The sequence below is a fragment of the Felis catus genome, chromosome C2 (genome assembly GCF_018350175.1).
Source record: "Felis catus isolate Fca126 chromosome C2, F.catus_Fca126_mat1.0, whole genome shotgun sequence".
Lineage (NCBI taxonomy): Eukaryota > Metazoa > Chordata > Mammalia > Carnivora > Felidae > Felis > Felis catus.
In genome coordinates this window covers 54508754-54526902 of record NC_058376.1, presented here as the reverse complement: position 1 = coordinate 54526902, position 18149 = coordinate 54508754, and the positions used below count along the sequence as shown (strand labels likewise).

Sequence of the window (18149 nt, the reverse complement as noted above, 5' to 3'; positions counted from 1 at the left end):
CTGTCAGTACCTACAATTCTTCAAATCTCCAACCTCATCCACATAGTATATCTTAAACCATAAAACAGTTATTAATCACTAGAGTGATGACTCCAAGATCATCCTCTCATTAAAAAATAAACTTCCACTCGGGTCACCTTGGTGGCCCAGCCAGTTAAAAGCGTCTGAGCCTTCGTTTTGGCTCAGATCATGATCTCAGTTACTGAGTTCAAGCCCCGCACTGGACTCTGCACTGACAGCACGGAGCCTGCTTTGGATTCTCTCTCTCCCCCTCTCTCTGCCCCTCGCGTGCTCGCTCGCTCTCTCTCTCTCTCTCTCTCAAAATAAATAAACTTTAAAGAAAAAATAAACTTCAGTCTACTATTAACAAGAAATTCAGTTGTGTACTAACATTTCTGCAATGATCTGCAGATATTAAAAATTTTCTAGTTAACTTTCATTGCAAACAAATTAAATTAACCATAATTCTTTTTCTAAATATTCCAGTTTATCCTATAATTTTTATTCTAGGAAAGTGGGACACTGATTTCATTTCTTGTAGACTAAAATTACTATTTGGTAGGAAATATAATCTCTTGCTATTTGTTCTTCATTGGTATAAAACATAATATGGACCCAAGTTTTGTCAACTGACATTTTTCTCTAAATTATCAGAGTAGAGGGGCGCCTGGGTGGCTCAGTCAGTTAAGCGTCCGACTTCAGCTCAGGTCATGATCTCACAGCTCGTGAGTTCAAGCCCCACGTTGGGCTCTGTGCTGACAGCTCAGAGGCTGGAGCCCGCTTCAGATTCTGTGTGTGTGTCTCTCTGCCCCTCTCCCACTTACACTCTGTCTCTTTCACTCTCTCTCTCAAAATAAACATTAAAAAAATTATTTTAATAAAAATTAAAAAAAAAATCAGGGCGCCTGGGTGGCTCAGTCGGTTAAGCGTCAGACTTCGGCTCAGGTCATGATCTCACAGTCTGTGAGTTCGAGCCCCATGTGGGGCTCTGGGCTGATGGCTTGGAGCCTGGAGCCTGCTTTGGATTCTGTATCTCCCTCTTTCTCTGCCCCTCCCCTGCTCTCTCTCTCTCTCTCTCAAAAATAAACAAACATTAAAAAAAATAAAAATAAAACAAAATAAAATAAAGTGAAATAAATTATCAGGAAAGAGAATTTTCCTACAGGCTGTGAGAGAGACATAGCTGAGCCAAATATATAATAATATCTGTATCAAACTCAAACTCCAGTGTATTGACATACAATTATGTGTATAAGAATATGCATGAATAGAGTCCTAATTTGGATCCATCTAATAATTCCAAATAAAGGATAAAAATCAAATCAGGGATAAAACATTCATCTGTTCTCTATTTCCATGCTTCGTGAGCCAGAGCAAAGAGTATTAGTGGCCGGATAGGCCTGGCCATGGATTTTTACACCACTACTTGCTGTCTAATTCAAGGGTGTCTGTTCATTCATCTATAAAAGGAGGCTAGTACCTACTTCCTAGGATGGAAGAATAGACACAGATAATACGGGAAACCCCTTCAGAGTGCCTCACACATGCTGTAAATAAAATATATTTTACATATATTTAGTAAATATTTTTTAAAAAAAACATAAATGAATGTATTTTCTTCCTTCTTTAAGTCCTTTGGTACCACCTCACCCCCAAGAGATGATTACAGTAGCTTCTAAATGATAATCCCCATTTCCAAACTAATCTCTATCAGTAGATTTATTCATAATCATGCTTTGAGCCTCTCACTCTCTGGATCCAGACTCTTCAATGGCACTTCATAGTCTACTCTCAGAATGTAATTGTTTAGGTTGGCACTGACATCTTTTTTGCCCCCTCCCTGCCTCTCCTCACTCTCTCTCTTCAGCACAGACACACACAAAGACACACATACACACAGAGACACATGCAAAATCTGGCTCCAAACTTCCTTTGCCTTCTCTATGTCCTGTAAGATGCATTCAGGGCCCAGCTACTGGCATTTGGGTACTTCTTTGCATCTCATTGCTTGCCCAGAGCACCTTATTTAAAATGCTCCTTCTCTCTTCCTCTCCATGATCCTGGGCAGAATAATACCTACTTCCTCCAAATTTCTTAATTTCCTACAGCATGAACCATAACTTTCTAGTGACCCTCTTCTATTAGTGTCTCAAATGATTGTAGTAAATCCATGACTCTTGAGCTCTTACTGTTTTAACCTCCACTCCAGACACTTCCACATCATCATCAATCATCAGTAACCTGTTAATTATAGACAATTAGTCTTCAATATAAAGTCTACTGAAAATCAGATTTAAATCCTATAACTGGTCCACAGTTCATCCTCTCTGTAACTATAAACTCTCACTGAAAATGAGGGGTGAGAAAGGGTGGGTATCCCTTATTGGTCTTTTTAGTTCCAGAAAAATGTACAGGAATAAATAGGAGAAAACAATCCATCATGATTTCACCATCCTTACTAACAACTAAGAGAAAAGAGCCAGAACCCTTTAATGAAAAGGGTCTTTGAGATCATTTAAATGCAAATAATTACCAACAAATCAACAAAATCTCTGGCACAGTTTTAGAAGTTTGAAGCAAAAAGAAACGTACTCAAATCGATCCTTGAGTAAGCTCCAGTAAGAGAATAAAGGCGTCTTCATGAGCTTTAATCCGGCGAGAACAGCTGACTGGGAGGGAGACTCCATTTAGAGAAAATCAGACCCACTCCTCCTGGGTGTGGAGATCTACCTCTCTGACTCAAGAGGTCCCAAGCACCACCTTCTCTAGGTCCCTAGTGGTTCTTAGTAATTGGCAGGTTATTAATTGATGAACACACAATACAGGGCAGCTTGAGACTCACAGAAAGTAACACTGCCATCTGACCAGTGTTAAGGGTTAAGTAACAGCAAATAACTATAAATGGATGAAAAGAGCAGCCAAGATTCCTCTAAGCTCAAAACAAACCTTAACCTAAGGGCAATGATGCCATCATTCAAATGAGACAAGGTGCTTGGCTAGCACAGGGAAAGGGAGTGAAGTGTCCACTGGCTAAGTACAAAAGAAACACAGATTTTGAGTAAGATTTGGTGGGACAAATACACACAAAAGAAAACCATATTTAGTGATCTTTAACAACACTACGATGTCAGGTGAGCTTCCCGGAGGAGTCCTGATTCCTCAAGGCAAGAAGAAACAAAAAAAGTGCAGGTGCTCCACTTCCTTCTCCACTATTTTTACAAAAAAAACTTGGTGATTTATTTTTCGGGTTTAATAAAACCTAGTAACCCTTTAGAAATGTGAATTTTGCAACTAAGATAACGAATGGTAATATACTGGGAAATTAACTTTGGGAAAACAGACCACCTCTGCTTCCTCAAAATTACAGACCCATCTGAACATTTCACTGTTTTGTTAGCCAGATATAAACTACCAGGCAAAATGAATATTGTTATTCCAGCAACACCTACATTTGAGTGAAGTTATTCAAAACTATTTTTAAAGTTGATATTTTGTATAATTACATGTTTAATTACACAAAGCCCAACTTTGAGCTTACTTTTACATGAATTACTAACTTTGCTGTATAACAGATAAAACACAACAGTAAAACTTAAATATTTAAAGTTTATTCTTAATGCAGCATCTAAAAATGCCTCTTTCAAGTTAAGCCCATTCAATGCAAAATCTGTAATAAGTGTACTTCCTAGTTTCTGAAGGGAAACTTTATGTCAGATGTTTATATGTATTTATACACTTTTTACTGTACTAAAGGACAATCCATTATTAACACAATAGTGTATTATTAGTATTTGCTGGAACTTAATTATTAGAGAATATACAGTTTTCTTTCAAGTGATATTAAAAACAAGAATACTGAATGAGTACTGTAGGTTTCCTGAAGCACTTTCAAGCCTGTCTAAATTAATAAAATACTAAGTGAATTAGTATTACAAAAGAGACTTTTATAACTGATCGTTTAAAATATTAATGTGAATACTTAATAGGTCAAACCTTTTACATTAATCAAAGACACAATTTAAGACTAGTTTAGAATGAGTATTCTCCTATCAGTAAAGTCTTCACGTCAGGTAATTTCTCCCATTTTTCCCTTATAAGCATAAAAGGATGTTTCCTTGCATTCCTGAGGAACAAAACATAATCTGTTCCTCTAGAGATAGGATGGTATTAACTGCTTCTTTTGAGAATAGGACATCTGGCATAATATGTTTTTGTAGAGTTTTGTCAAGTAAGCAGTTAGGAGGGGTGAATTATCACAGATAGTCTGGCTTCTTGTTTTTCATGGCTGGAGAGCCCCGTAAATCTCGAATCTTTTATGTGTATGGAGGCTGGAGGCAGGTGGTTAACCACTGGGCTCTCAGTAATAAGTAATTTAACATTAAAAAAAAAACACCCTACAAAGATTTTCTAAATTCCAAATCTGATTTCTAATTATGTTAATGCTGCTAAAAGTAAATCCTTCATTGAAGAAGTTTCCTCCTTTCTCCTTTCTTTTTTTTTTTTTTTTTTTTTTTTTGGTTAGATAGACAATTCTTCTCTGGCCTATTCTCTTCTTAAAATTTGCCAGAATTATGCGGGATTTTTCACAAAGCAAATTCATGATATTGTGGAAGTATTACATTATTTTGTGTTCCTGAATAAAAGTCAGAAGGAACCTGCTTAATTTTAGTTCATAGTCAAACACACAGGTCCAAGACCAGAACCCTCAGGAGGGACTGGGCAATGTTTACTTACAATTTATAGAAAGCAAAGACAGAATTTGTGCCCTTCTCCATGTAGTCTGCTCTCTGGTGCCCCTGGCCTTTGATACATGGAGTTCAGAGGCAGTCACAAAATGAAATCTGGACAAGTAATACATTTAGAGTCCCTGCAGGAGCTATGGGAAGTCCGAGTGAAAGTAGTGAGGGGATGAGTTCAGGCCCTCACTTGCCATCTATGGGAAGTTGGGACATCCCTAGCAGAGAAGCCACAGGAGAAAGGAATGGACAACGCTTCTGCTAGCACCAGATGAATACACACTCACTGCCTCCAAGGAAAGGCCCAACAGTAAAAATCAACACTGACTCAAAAATGGTAACTGAACTATATGAGAAAAGACATGGGGTTAAGTTGTACAGCAAATAACAAAGGGTAGGACAAACTGCCCTGGACACAGTTTGGGGGTTGAAGGAAGGGGAGGAAGAGCAAGAGTGTGCAAAAGTCTAGGTTGTACACTGAACAATGCCTGGGCAGCCTGGTGAATGAACCTGGGAAGTCAAAGGCATTCAATATACTTTTACAAAGAATGATAAATGTAGTCTTTCTTTAGAACAAATCAACCCTAAATAACAAAGAGAGGAAAGGAAAGTTCGACATATGCCCCACCTGCTGTGGTTATGGGAGACAATAACTGCCAGGTTGCTGTGACACAGTCATGGGCCTAAAGCCCAGTAAGGTAGATGGATTCAGGCTTTGGTAGTAGTGCCTAGACATCCAGAGAGAAACTAATTTCCATTTCAATTGAAGAGAGAATACAAAATGCTGGAGTCAAAAGGAATCTTACAGATCACTGGTCTACCATTCTCATTTTTCCAAAAAACCAGAGTGAAACTCAAGGAAAAACAACTACTTATGGTCTAGAAAGCTACCCAAGGGCAGAACTGTTTTCAGTATGCATGATTTTTGCCCACTGCTTTTGGGGAAATTATTATTGCTAAGCAAGGAAAAGGCATTTCAGTGCTTTTCAGGCATTTACACCATTCCTTTCTTCATTCAATAAATATTTAATGAATAATAAACACTAGGCACTTGGCTAGATCCTGGTACACTCCTGGAAAACCTCAGAAAATGAATGTGGCTGATAGAGCAACCAGTCTGACAACAGGCAAAATATGGAACTCAACCAACTAAAATTACAGACCACTAAGTGCAAAGTATAAGGTTGGAAGAACTATAATATGAAAACAGGAATGGAGTGGAGAAGTATAATCAGATACCAAAAGAACCACTGGCTGAGAAAAACAGAAGTGGATGAGGGACAGAAAAGGGGAAAGAGTGGCCAATACAAGTAGAGCCAAGTCCCTGAGCTTTGGAGACTTTTGCAATGCAGAACCAAACAGGTTAAGTCACTGCAGCTTGCATACAGTCTCTGTGGGTCACTCTTTCTCTATCTCAACTCGAATTAAGGAAAAAAGAAATCAGTAAAAGATGTGTACGTTTATTTCTCTGCCCCAACTGTCTTCAGAAGTCAAGAACACCTAACAATTTTCATTTAACGTAAGAGAACACAACACTATTATGATGTGGTTTTCTTGGGAGAATTACTTAGCTAGCAAACACACCCAGCTATTTCAGGGTGTCTGATTCAAGTGGGTTTGAGAGAAGGTACAAGTGGAAAACTGTGGCAAATAAAAGCAGCTGCCACAAAGGATAAAACTAATTAAGAAGGGAGGCTGGTGCCTGGGTGGCTCAGTCAGTTGAGCATACGACTCTTGATTGTGGCTCAGGTCATCATCTCACAGTTTGTGAGATTTGAGTCCCATGTTGGCTCCATGCAGACAGCACAGAGCCTTCTCTCTCTCCCTCTCTCTCTGTCCCTTCCCTACTCACATGCACTCTCTCTCTTACCCTCTCAAAATAAATAAATAAACAAAAAAATAAAAAATAAAATGACCATCAAAAGAAAGTGGATAAATAAATTGTATTATTTTCTGACAATGAAATACAACTGTGATCATAAGTGAATTACAAGTATAAGCAAGGAGGACTCAAACATGATGCTGGGCGGCAAAAATACATGTTCCATCAGAAAACAGGATATTGTATTACTGATATAAAATTCAAAAACAAGGAAAACAATGTAGGGGATACGTAAATATGTGAAATAACTGTAAGGAAAAACAAGGAAGTAATAAAGTCAACATTCAGGACTGGGAGGGTAGGGGGAGGGGCGTGATCTTAAAGAGAAGTAATGGAATCCATCCAGGCCAGGAGCAGCTCTGTCTCCTAAGTTGGTAGTAGGTAGTACTCAGCTATTCATGGTAATGTTATTGTCTGTATCTTCTCCCAATGTTATAAATATTCCCTGTATATATAGCATTTCTGAATACTATGGGGTTGCTTCTATTTTTTAAAAGTTCTCAGAAATAACACTATATTTAAGAAACTATTTTAGGGGTGCCTGGGTGGCTCAGTCGGTTGAGCGTCCGACTTCGGCTCAGGTCACGATCTCGCGGTCCGTGAGTTCAAGCCCCGCGTCAGGCTCTGGGCTGATGGCTCAGAGCCTGGAGCCCGTTTCCGATTCTGTGTCTCTCTCTCTCTCTCTCTGCCCCTCCCCCGTTCATGCTCTTTCTCTGTCTCAAAAATAAACATAAACATTAAAAAAATTTTTTTTAAATAAAAAAAAGAAACTATTTTAAAGATGCTTTTTAAGTGTAAGTAACAAGAACCTAACATGCATTCAAGAATTTATAAAATTATTTAATTCACACAATAGCTCTGAGGTAAATATTTTCATCCTTAGCTTACATATGAGGAAACTGGTATTCAGAGTTATGAAAACTGCCCAACATTACACAGCTAGCAGGGGTGGTATTCAAACCATATCCAGTTCTGAAAATCATGGTGTGTCTGTAGGTAAGACTGTCTAAAATATATGGGCAAAAATTAAATTTTAATACAAAAACAACTTGTTATAAGGGTTTTCTGTTTTATTTCATCTTCATGTTTAAAATGCATCCCTAGAAGTGCCTAGGGTGGCTCAGTCGATTAAGGCTCCGATTCTTGATTTCGGCTCAGGTCATGATCCCAGGGTTGTGGGACTAAGCCCCGCATCAGGTTCCACACTGAGCGTGGAGCCTGCTTAAGATTTTCTCTGTCTCCCCCTCTGCCCCTCTCCCTTACCCACACTCTCTCTCTCAAAATAAAAAATACATAAAAATAAAAATAAAAAATTAAATGCATCCCTAGATTACATTCTAATGGCATGTACTCATTTTATGTCATAGGGTACCTCTTTATTATTTCATAGTCACAATTTACCCTTAAACTCTATAAATTCTAAAACTAGCAAGAGATACCACTTATGTTTATGGGAAGTCTCAACTAGGCTGTACTTCTTTTCATAACTTGAATTTCTCTAAGAAGTTGAAGGCAAGTCAGCTCTTGGTAGGCTATAGCTTAGCACTCTTTATTTTACTACCCTCCCATCAGGAATTCACTCACAGGCAATCCAACAGGCTGGCCAAGCCTCACAGAAATTACTCACTTCCACCCTCTCTTCCTGTATCTTTCTTCCAATCCTACTTTAAACTCATGCAGGAAACCTGAATAGTACCACCTGGTTTTCTCTACTCCATCAACTCTGGGCCTGTGCAGCACACATACCACACCACTCAGCTATGCAATTATTTGTCAGCTTTTTATTTTGCTGTTTTCATTTGCATGTGTGTCTAGCCTGCAAGGACCACTTAGAAGAGATTACAGATTTATTTTTTCTCAGCTATGCCCTAACTCACTCTTCTTTGCCCAACGCATCACCGACTGTGCTCTGTAAACAGTAGTCACTTAGTAAATGCTGATTGACTTACTACGGTAGAACAACTCGCCTCTGGTATTTCTCAATATCCCAGTGAATCCTCCACATCTATAAACATGCTGGAGATGATACCAGGTACTGCTAGAGGCTTGGGGTCTTCCTGAGGGTGCCTGGGACAAGAAAAACACAGAGAGAGACCAAAGACAGTCAGGAGAAACACAGAGAGAGGAAACACGGAAACAAACAGAGCACGGTGTAAGAGGAGCGAAAGAGTCAAGAGTTACAGAGAAGCTAAGCAGCCAGAGACACTCGAGAGACAGGGAGGAAGTCAGCAATCTCACTTTGGATTGGAAACTACATTTTTGGTACTCTACAGTGTGTAATAGGTGCCCTCGTGTTACTACATTTATAAGATAATCAATTCAAAGTTATTTCTAAGGTTTTTCTGAGCTTACATCATTATCTATTAAAATTTGTCTTTACAGTCTCATCTTTGGAGACACACATACACAGACACAAACACCTAATCCTCAAAATGACCCAGCTGTAAATAATATATATATTTACTTTTTCCAATTCTCCAACTTAGAAAATGTTTACTCCAGAGGGCTAAAGTGACTTGTTTAAGGTCATAAGCAAGATGATAATTGGAGCCCCAATTCTTCTGATTCCAAAATCCAATGCTTTTTCTGATATCCCACGTTCTCTATTAGAAATGAATCCTGGGGGCGCCTGGGTGGTGCAGTCGGTTAAGCGTCCGACTTCAGCCAGGTCACGATCTCGCGGTCCGTGAGTTCGAGCCCCGCGTCAGGCTCTGGGCTGATGGCTCAGAGCCTGGAGCCTGTTTCCGATTCTGTGTCTCCCTCTCTCTCTGCCCCTCCCCCGTTCATGCTCTGTCTCTCTCTGTCCCAAAAATAAATAAACGTTGAAAAAAATTTTTTTTTTAAAAAGAAATGAATCCTGTATACGGGTGCCTGGGTGGCTCAGTCAGTTAGGCATCTGACTTTTGGTTTCAGCTCAGGTCATGATCTCGCAGTTTCATGAGTTCAAGCCCCATTTCAGGCTCTGTGCTGACAGCATGGAGCTTGCTTGGGATGTTCTCTCGCCCTCTCTTCTCTCTGCCCCTCTCCCGCTTACAATATCTCTCTCTCTCTTAAAATAAATAAATAAACTTCAAAAAAAATAAATCCTGTATAAATCATATAAATCCAAACTACACATTCAAAATAAAATTTTCTTTTGAGACACTGAACTACTCAGTTTACTCACTAGGACACTACCTCAGTGCTTCATTTATTTTAAAAATCTATCAGAAAAAGTAAGTCAAGATGAAACTATATCAGAATGATAGAAAATTTCAAAAAAATTAAGTGAATTAAGTGAATGGCCACTTGATAAAATTTTAACATTTAAAAAAGAAGCTAGAGTTAGTTCATTGCTTTTATAACTTGGTAATTTCAAAGCCTTAATGATTCAACACATTTCAGCTGAAAGATCAAAAAATGCTCCATGTTTCAATGAATTCTTAGATTTAAATACTAGTAAGCCTGTCTCAAACTTATTCTCTCATGTCTCAACTGAAGTCTATACTGCATGCAATTCGATTTCAGGGTACTATAGTAAAAATGATTTAGGGGCATCTGGGTGGCTCAGTTGGTTAAGTGTCCAACTTCGGCTCAGGTCATGATCTCATGGTTTGTGAATTCGAGCCCCGTGTCAGGCTCTGTGCTGACAGCTCAAGGGCCTGGATCCTGCTTTGGACTCTGTGTCTTTCTCTCTTTCTGCCCCTCCTCTACTCACGCTCTCTCTCTCTCTCAAAAATAAATAAACATTAAAAATGTTTTTTTAATTAAAAAAAGAAATCACTTAATGCATTATTCTTTCTATTACTATTGCTTTAGTATTTTCTCTTGAGGGATACTTACACTCTTCTAAATAATCATTGCTTTTGAAAGCAATGTAATTGCCAGAAAGCTCCTCTGATACAAGGGTAAGCATGTTATTGGATTTCACAGCAAGACAAGATAATAAGAATACAAAGAAATTTCTATTTAATTGTGCATCAATATATTTTTCTATGTTCAGCAATTTTTAAACCAGAAATTTTCAAATGAGGCCTAAAATATAGAGCTGCTCTGCCCTCTAGTGACTGGCTAGGTTTTGCTGACTACATGCTTTTATTTATTTTTTAATTTGCTTTCTAAGCAATACTTAGAATTTTTTAACACATATAATGGCTGCTTTTTCATAACATGGACAGTGAATAAAGAGTACTAGTCAACGTTTCAGATACAGCTTGTGCTTTGAACACAATGTAGGAAAGAGATACGATTTATTTTCATAGGGACGATACACCTAAGCATTGCCAACCAAAAAAACACAAAAACAAAAACCACACATACATTAATATAATCTATTCCAGTCCTTATTCAGATTTTTATGTAATTTATTTAGAAAAGTCAGAAAATTATACTCCTGTCAGAAACTTCACAAATTTCAAAACTATAAATCCCAAATTGGTTAATTTCATTATTTGGGAGACTGAGATATCAACGTGAGTAGTACTACATACACCACACATAGATGAACAATTTTCTACTAATTATAATAGGGCAAAAATATGCTGAAGAAAAAACTATACTGAACATCATTTACCGTTCATTGTTCAAGTGGCACTTTAGGATTTTCCTGAATTTCAGTGTTGTCATTAGGAAACTGACTATCACTTTACATGGAAACATTAATCAAGGATCCAGGTAAGACAGAGTTATACAGACTCTGTATTCTCAATTCACCCAAATATTTCAATGAAAGTAGGTATTTTTCCCTCTTAGATTCTCTTGCCATAAACTGCTTGCAAAGAAATGATGCATTTCTAGAACAGCATTTCTATTCTAATCCCAAACATACTACTTCTACACACCTATGTAAAAAATAAGTATTACATCTGTACACATAAATGTAAAAGGATACCTGAGTATGTGAGAATAATCCCCAGACAGTATGGTGGTTAATGCACAAACCCTGCAGCCAGACTGCCAGAGTTTGAATTCCAACTCTGCAACTTATTAGCAGTGTGACCTCAGGCAGATCACTAACCTCTCTGTGTTTCAGTTTCCTTATCTACAAAATGTGAATAGAAGAGACACCTACCAATAGCAATGTTTTATATCTTGATAGGTACTTGGGTTACACAGGTGTATGCATTTATCAAAACTCAGAGAATGTACATTTAAGATTTGTGCACTTCACTAAATGTAAATTTTGTATTAACAAGTTGTAAATATTGAACTGTATTCCATAATAGGTATGCTGAAGTATTTACAGAGGTGTAGTGATATCTTTAGTTTACTTGCAACTAAGTCAAAAATGAACTGATGATGGATAGGTTACAGATATGTAATAAAATAAGTATAATTAAAATGTTAACAGTCAAATCTAAACGGTGAGTATATGAGTGTATAATGATGTTTGAAAAGTTCATAATAAAATGTTGGAGGAAATAAATCCACCTCTCATAGAGCTGATGTGAAAATTAACATATATACATAATGGCATTAAATACACAGAAAAGTACTTGATAACCAATAATGGCAAATGGCAATATGTTCAAGCAAATGAGAGTGATCTCTTCTTCCCTACTTGGAGGAAAAGGCTAAGAAAATAATGAGAAGTTGAGCCCCCACACCAGAATGAATTGTTGCTATCAAGGGTGTTAAATATAGCTCAACTTTCAAGTAATTCACAAAACTGCATGGGCCATGTAGAGAACATGGTCTTGAAAGTCAGAAAATGCTGATTTGAATCTTGGCTCTGTTTTTAATTAGCCAAAAAGCTCAGACAATTTCAAGATTCTAAGCCTCAGTTCCCTCCTATAGAAAATAGGAATAATGATAACTACACATGTCTAGAGTCACTGTGAAGACTAGAAAAACTATATTCTCTCTCTCACACACACACACAACAGAAGGAAAAATGCAAATGATGACAAGTGGAGTTTTCATCATTAAATCATTACTAGCAATTAGGGTGAGTCTATTTTCTGCAGATGGAAACAAAAGTGGTTACGTATCAGATTCTAACCCAGAAATTTCATATGCAGGTGGCCTACTACTCTGAAGAGCTTTCGACAGGATCTTTATTAAACCGGTGGGCCTTATTTAAAGCATCACTGTACTTAGAGTAAAAGAAGAGCTGGCAATGACAGGGAATTCATTATTCATCCCTCTGTAATGTCAATTATAATCTAAGTCCTACAGGAGAGGCATTTATAAAGTAGTTTGCTGATATTTTAAAGAAAGTCACTTCAGTGCATTTGAGGAAATGATATTAGCACCTGGATAAGTTTTGATTTGAAACAGTCTAAGGCAACATATTTAAAGGAAAGAATATTAAAACTAAATTTACAGAAGAGGAGTACCATGCTCCCAGGGAGCAGAACTGTAAGTCATTATAGATTACTCCATGAAAACAGTGGCTCAACATACAGTTTCAGCTAAAAAGACAATCAAGAACATGTAAAACAGGGAATACTGGAAACACTATACAAGTGGCTTCTGCTGCCTTGCCCAATCTACAAAAACTGCTTTCCCCAAAGGGCTCCTGAATCACCCTAACCCAAACACTGTTTGGGGCAGTTAGCGCTCTACATTTTCCAACATTTTTGTTGGAAACTCTTCCCCATCTTCTTTGGTACTATACTCTCTTGCTTTTCCCACCACAGATCTGATTGCTTTTCTTTCCTTTAGACTTCTCTTAACAGAGAATAGGTGGGTGTTTTCCAACGTTCTGTCTTAACCAGCCATATTTCCTACTTTCACCAATACTCAGTTTCAAGCTCTACCTCTCCTAAGCTACATTTATCTTTAGCCTGACTCTCTCCCAAACTCTTACCAATTTATAACTACATCCTATACATAATCCCATGGATATCCTCTCTGCATTGCAAATCCAATCCATTCTATACTGTACCCACCCCCTTCCCCAAATCAGCTTCTACCACCATCTCTCTCCTGGTAGCAGTACTGTCTGAACACCCACGCTTAAATTAAAAGCCTATCTCAACACCCCCACTGCTTCCTTCCCTCTTATGATACCCTCTGCAGCCTCAGCACAGGTTCTGTCTGTTGCCAAATCCTACGGATTAGTAATTTGGTTCAAGCGACAAGACAGGATGTGTATTCTTTGAGAAACACAGTGAAAGCTGAATTTATAATCATGAAATACACACAGACACACATACACAAGCTAAATAGTTGGTACCAAGCGTTTGAGAAAATCTTCATTGAAGGAATCCTTAAAACTGAGTATCTATTAATATTTGACCTGCAAATTGGAAAAAAGACTTATTTGATTTTTTGAGTTGAATACCTCAATTTAACATTTTGAACTACATCCAGACAGGGTATAACCTTCATGTCTCTCACAGTGGTTCCATTTACAACATGCAAACGCTATCAGAAGAACAACTTCTTCTTACCTAGGATTTGCTAAGTCCCTTAAACCAATCTTTCCAATGCCTACCTCTTTTCCCTTCCAATCCATCCCTTTTAAATATCACCTGCTCAAAATTTTCCAGTGGCCCATTTGCTTTTAAGGAGAAAAAACAGTAAACGTACCCTGACATTCAAGGTTCTCTTACATTTGGCTTTTCTAGGTTTTCCATTTTACCTTTATACACAGCCCATCCCAAATGGCAAAAGGGGTCTATTAGCTTTGTCCAGACTTTAGTATTTTCCCCTGTAGGTAGTCTTACTTACTTTTTCTACCTGAGATTTAAGACCTTCCTCAATTCTTAATGAGGTTTGTCTCTCTTTCCTGCTTAGATTTCCCCTATTATCATACTGTAACTCTGACATTGTCTAAAACAATAACTTGCACGTAGTAGTTCCTAAATACTAAATAGTTCCACATAGCACTAAATATTTATTAAACAAACAGAGGAACAGAAAATATATTACTTTATCTTTTACACAAAACATTTTTTCCAGTAAAATTACTGAAGACCGTTCAGGCTCTAAAAAGAAACAAAACAGGGCATCTGTGTGGCTCAGTTGGTTAAGCGTCTGACTCTTGGGTTTCAGCTCAGGTCATGATCTCACAGGTCATGATCTCACAGTTCATGAGTTTGAGTCCTGTATTGGGCTCTGCATGGACAGTGTGGAGCCTGCTTGGGATTCTCTCTCTTTCCCCTCTCCCCCTGCTTCTCTCTCTTTCTCTCTCTCAAAAATAAATATACTTTTAAAAAAATTAAAGAAATAAGACAGAGCTGAAGAATGCAAACATGCTCATAGATGGGCTAGAAAGGTCTAGAATTTTAATATACACTAATAATTGGAAAAGTATATAATAAGTCTATAAAATTCATGGTTTTTACGGTTAGAATGTACACATAATCAACTAGGAAAAGGCAAAATTGCTATAAAAAGACCACAAACACCTAACACATTCATGCTAGCTTACAGAACAGCTTTTAGAAGGAATCAGGTATTTTCACAGATACTAAATTATCTTCAAAACAAGCTTAGATATATCAATTACAGAAATATTCAAAATTAATAAATATGTCAATTATATTCAAAATTAATTAGTATACCTACTGATATTAGTGACAAAGACCAAGTTGTATTAGTTCATGCTCATGTGCATGAAAATTATTATGAAGTAAGTACTTTCACAGAGTTAGCATTTTCTGCAAATGTAGAAAAATACTTGCTTCTCTTGGATCAATTAATTGTGAAATGTTAAACCAGTGACCTAAAAATGAAGGGAAATTTTGCTTCTCTAATTTATGAATAAACTAGTAGAGTTAACTCATGACTGAATTAGGTATTTAAATTTTTAAAATGTTTTATAGTTATCAGGTTCAGAGAACCAATTTATGAAATGGCTGTCATACTTTAAAAGCCATTAAGAATTCATAATACATTTCGTTGTCTTGCTAAAATAGTATTTGAAAAAAAAAAGTTTATAAAACTTTACTGTAATACTTAAATAATTTGTTTCAGGTAATAATTGTTAATACCAAGAATATAAAGCAATAATAATCCTAAAGTAACTACAATCCACTTAATGATAGATGACATCAATATTTTCATATGCTTGAGTTTTGATTAGGTTTTAATAAATTGCAAAACAAACTGGGGGAAATCTAAAAATCAAACCTCTATCACATATGACTGTGTAGAAAATATTTTAAAGTATCTAACCATATAAAGCACAAACATTATTCTTTCCTAATGATTCAAATCAAGTCCATCCTGTATTCAATAAAGACTTCCAATGGAATAAAGATGTGTACACGATGAAGCTGGACATTTCTTTTATTGTGAATGGAGACAATAAAATGCCTGAAATTCAATTTCAAGGAATGGTTAAGAAGCCAAAAAGTCAAATTCCACTTTTTACTTACTGTCCATTTTGAGAACAAACACATTTTCTCAACAGTGCCTGTCAAGTTCTGGATTGGCATTGCATCTTCTGGCATTTTTAATCCTCACCACAACCTTATATGATCAGTATTCCCTCCATTTCACAGATGAACCTAGGTAACTTTCCCACAACCCAATCACAGTAAAAGCAGACTCAGGTTAGTCTTGAGTCCATCTGAATCCACAGCCCTCATTTCTAAGGATCAAGCTACAGCTCAAACAAACATAAGTGACACATTTATATCTGTCTTCCATGAGAAAACCTTTACATTTTTGCCTATCCATATTAATCTCCAGGAAGCAATAGTGAGTATTTATGCAGTTGACAATCTAGAGGCAAGAATAAGAATGTGTATAAGCAATATGAAGTAAAACTTCTAGAGTATTTTTTTCTTAGGCACATTATAAATTCTAACGTATGAAATATTTTATTACAATAGAAATAATCCATAAAAAATTCTAGGATTGTGATGATTAAAACTCATAAAAAGAGACAAAACTGGTACACCTTTACCATCAACAAGATAGATTATAAAAGCCTTATTAGAGAGATTTATCTTATGTTCTCTAAAAAGCGAAACTCTTCAGTGACTACTAAAGGCAACACCTACCATTTTAAGAGAAACAACTAACGTTTCAAACTTGAAAGCTATCATTCCTTTAAAAAGGGTTCACATCACCAAATGAATTGAACCATGAGTCATATGCTTCCTCAAACAGCGAGACAAAACCACTGCTACAGCAAGAGCTTTGTTATTTCACAAGGAGATGGTCTGCGGCTACTGATTTCAAACTTTACCATTGTCTCTTTTACATTATCATGTACCTAATGTGAAGACTTGGGAACTCTAATAATGCTGAAAACACAGTAGGTATTCAAAACTATTTTGAGGGCATGGTTCAGAGTTTCATGTATGTGTCCAACCAAGTGGTGCCTGGATGGACAGAAGGACATACACTACTCTGTGCATGCATGCACCTCACATTTTATAGGTTTCAGTGTCTCCCTAATTTGGCAATTCTTCATTGGAATTAGTGTGGCAGAACTGAGAATGTTTTAGGACAGTGTTCATCAGATAAACGGTAGCCTTTTATTATTTAAGCCTTCTTTAGAGCCACTTCCTCCCCATGCAGCTGGCTCTCTCAAGAAACCTGTGCACTGTAAGTGCCTAATGGCAATGTTTAGTGCCTTAAAACATCACCTGAAGTGGACCACTTCGGCCATGAAGAGACACTTGATAACAAATGGTCTTACAGTAAATGTTAAGGAACCCTGAAATAGTTACATGATTTAGCTGCTTTTTAAGAATAGTAATGGCAGAGGCAGAACAACTGCAAACTAAACTAAGCAAATTGTACAAGTCTATATAAAACCAAGACACAACATTCTTATCCATCATCTTCACAGATTAACTCAAATACAGAAATGCCCTAAAGATAAACACCACCACCGCCCTCCCCCCGCCCTGCAAGAATAAAACACCTAACTGTGGACTTCAGCTTACATTTTTGGTATGTATTAACTGAATCCAGGTACCATACACACAGCATCTCTTCAAGCCCCGTTGAACCAACTTCCCTCCCCTAAATCTCAGACATTCACATGCATTCCACTCACAGGGCTGCTGATTGACTGTTAGGGAAGTACTTGGCAAAGGTCTTAATAAACCTTGTTGACTCGATGCATGCTATAAAGGAGTCAATAGGCACCCAGAAACTTTCTGCTGCTCATTTTAAGTTCTTCAGCCCTTTTAACATTTATTGATTACAGGACTAACTGCCAACTGAAAAGCACAGAGAGACTTTTACTTTTGAAGAATGGCTTAATTCTCCCTCAATTCAGACTGGGAAAAATAATTATCTGCAGGTAGACCAGGGGATGCATATTAACACCAAGTTCAATGAATACAGGGTCAACGAAACATGAATTCTGGTAATACTACTTTATCAAATGTTTACTAAACAAAACAACTTCCATATGCCAAACACTGTTTCCAGATTTGGGGGATGCAGCCATGAACAAAAAGACTCCAGTGTAAAACTAAGTTCCTTAGTTTCCTGAAGAGGTTATATGAAGAAACTATATGCGTACACTCATACATACTTACTACTTACACTTAAATGTGTACGTACAGAATATCCAGTAAATGCAGTATATATTTTACACTAAAATACACGGAAATTTTGACAAGTATGTTATGAGA

General features: G+C 37.1%; 1 protein-coding gene across 7 annotated transcripts in view; it reads right to left on the bottom strand.

The window, feature by feature from the left end:
* BBX (BBX high mobility group box domain containing) overlaps window positions 1-18149 on the bottom strand; it is a 286976-nt gene that overhangs the window by 147949 nt on the left and 120878 nt on the right. Inside the window, exon 4 of one of the 7 annotated variants that reach the window (XM_019839647.2) lies at window positions 8568-8685. The exons of the other annotated variants lie outside the window; for them this stretch is intronic. The gene's annotated coding sequence lies outside the window, so the exon portion shown is untranslated. The remainder of the gene's footprint in view (window positions 1-8567; window positions 8686-18149) is intronic. 7 annotated transcript variants of the gene reach the window in all.